The sequence below is a fragment of the Brassica oleracea genome, chromosome C8 (genome assembly GCF_000695525.1).
Source record: "Brassica oleracea var. oleracea cultivar TO1000 chromosome C8, BOL, whole genome shotgun sequence".
In the NCBI taxonomy this organism is placed as follows: domain Eukaryota; kingdom Viridiplantae; phylum Streptophyta; class Magnoliopsida; order Brassicales; family Brassicaceae; genus Brassica; species Brassica oleracea.
In genome coordinates this window covers 37567894-37570808 of record NC_027755.1, presented here as the reverse complement: position 1 = coordinate 37570808, position 2915 = coordinate 37567894, and positions in this window count along the sequence as shown.

The window sequence follows — 2915 nt, the reverse complement described above, 5'->3', positions numbered from 1 at the left end:
GTGCAAAGTAAAATATATTTTAAAAATGTATAAATGTAAAAAACAATTATCATAAATTAATAAAATATCATAGTCCCGTCATTATTAGTTTATAGGTGTTTTACTATACATATTTATGTTATTTTAGTACTTAATTACTAATTAGCATTCTGTTCTTTTTAGTTTTACATTTTCAGTGGGTTTAGTTATAAAGAAGCTTTGTTTTTATTCTCCTTTTTCAATTACATAGCTGAAAATTTGCAAACATTTTATACCTAAACCAATAGATTTGTAGTTAATCATCTTGAGTGAGACTAGGTTACAATATATTGTATGGGGTTTTCTCTTTGGTTACTTTTGATAAGTTATGCAAAAATAAAAATAAATTTTTTTTTGGAAAGCCATAACAATATAAATCTTAAAGGGCAAATCTATTTATATAAAATATAGTTTGCTCACTTATGGTACTGCCACCTCAGCATCCAGCTAGGAAAATCGTTTAACTAGGAGATGCCACGTGTCCGATGACTCTCGACGCATGGTTCGACTTTAGTCTTTGATGAGTTTCTTTCTTGGGCTTCATTTTCCTTCACAGCCTAACACAACCATCTCTACTTTAAAGACTTCATCTTCTCCGCTACCTCGACTCCTCGCCATGGCATTCCGCGACTCCTCCTGTCATCTTTGTCGCGGCTCCGGTTGATCTCTGGTGGTCCAACCGCGATTGACTCCCTCCATTGTCGTGATCAAGCATCCTTTGCGGCGTGAGCCCACGTTCATCGTATCACCACCGTGACCTCCTAAGCTTGCAACCAAAAGCTACAGTATCTCCTAGCTCCCAAAGTCGTCGATCTCACCTCCAATCGTTGAAGCCTTACGCAATCAGACTTTTGTCGTACTGAAGATATTACAGAGGAGGGAAAGTCTAATCTGTTCTTCCGCCGTTTTTTTGGATTTTGGGAATGTTGATGTTATCTGTGCTTTGGATGTTTCCAGAAACCACCTATTTTCTTAAACCCAAGACGTAACCTATCCTCCCCCCCCCCACTTTCCTGCAATTAGGTAACTGTTATTAATGTATCATTCAATCAAACCAGTCCTGTACTCTCAACGATCCGTCTTCCCTGCATTCGTCACCCATTTCATTCAGTGTATATATGAACCTGAAATGAGACCTCCTCATAACTCAGTGTTTATTTATGTGAGATGATTTAGATTTTGATTTTGTTGGGTGATTTTGTTTCAGTTTGTTCTTTTATTAATTATCAAAATTTTAATTTGACAACTTTTTTTTGCGGGAGATAGATTCTGATTTTGTTTGTTGATTTTATTTCAGTTTATTCATGTATTGATCATCAACATCAAAGAGCTTTCTCCTGCTGCTTGGATAAGAACATGGTTTTAAACAGTATACAAAGCTCAAATGCAGGCGAGTCCTAGGGAATACTATCAGGAAGTGATCCAAAACTTTCACAAACAAGAAGAGAAGGCTTGCCATTTGCACCTAAAGCACAAGAGCTTGCGGGTACTAGGTCATGCCCTGGGATATTACTATTACATGAAAACAAAGTAGTGGAGCTCTTGCAGCAGGGATATCATCTTCTGAGGAGATTAATGGTAGCTTTTCGAGTCATTTAGATTTTACTTTGTCTTCTGCTCCATTACCAGACAAGCCAGCTTCGCAGATGGCCAAGACAATAGTACAATGTCAATAGAGCAAGATGGAGAGTGACACTGGGTTGGCGGTGGATAGCAACAGAGCAATCGGCATTGAGCTGATGGAGCAAGCGACGGAGAGAGTGACTGGACAGCCATGGAACAAGCAACAGAGAGTGTGATGAGAGATAGCAAAGACAATTGCTGAAGTTCAAGCTGTCATAGGGGAAGTCAATAACAATGACAGGAGGGTGTGTTTATACCAACTGCAATCTTTTTTGGTTTGTTTTTGTACGAAAGGGAAATGAAGGATTGTGTTTGAGTTTTTGTTTTGAAAAAATTAGGTTCGTGCTTACAAAGTTTCTGTCAATGGAGGAATGAAAGTTGCGGTGGAGGAGGCTGACATGACTGCATAGCTTTTCATGAGGCTGTTGTTGAGTTTTGATGGCATCGAACCAGAAGGGAAAGCTATAGTACAACGATAAGGCAAAGGTTAGTGTTTCTTCTCCTCCATTCTGCATTTGTCTGCATCATAAACTATGTTTACACAACATTGGTGAACAGTCCACTACCAGCTAAACTGTCTAAACTGAAAAAAGTCAACTATACATTACACATCTCTTTTTACAGTCTTTTTCTTCTACACACAATTTTTTCAACCCAGTTTGATATGATGTTGGATATGGTTTCTTCTAGAAAATATAATTTCTGTTAGGGCATAGTTTGTAACAGATGTTGAATCTGCAGTTTTGAATAAGATACTCTTGGATCTTGCGTAAAGGAAGTGTTGTTGTTTACCTTGCGACAACATTCGTTAGGGTTAGTAACATCAACAGTCACGTGCAGATCTTTTTTTTTTTTGCCGGCTACCCATGTGAGTTAGATTAAGTGGTGGCTGACGAGCCGATTCTCCGAAAAGCATCTTCGTCTGTCACGTGCAGATCTTTCTTTTGGTTAATTTATACGAATCTGTACTTTTCTTATAAGATGATTTTGTTTTGTATAAGGAGCTGTTGGTTTAAAACCCCACCACAAAAAGCAGAAGAAAATTTTTGGTTGGAGAATGGCAAATTATGTTTGTTTGTAATTATTTTCTTTTGAATTCATTTTTCTTCTTTATCATGTTTTTATTATGTTTTTACCTTTTAATTGTACCATCGATGGAAAGAAATATAAAAATGCATTAATAAAATATTTTAGTTTATTTTTTACAGAGATAAATTTAATATTAATTATCTGTAAACAGAAATAATAATTTAAATTAATAATATAAATGATAT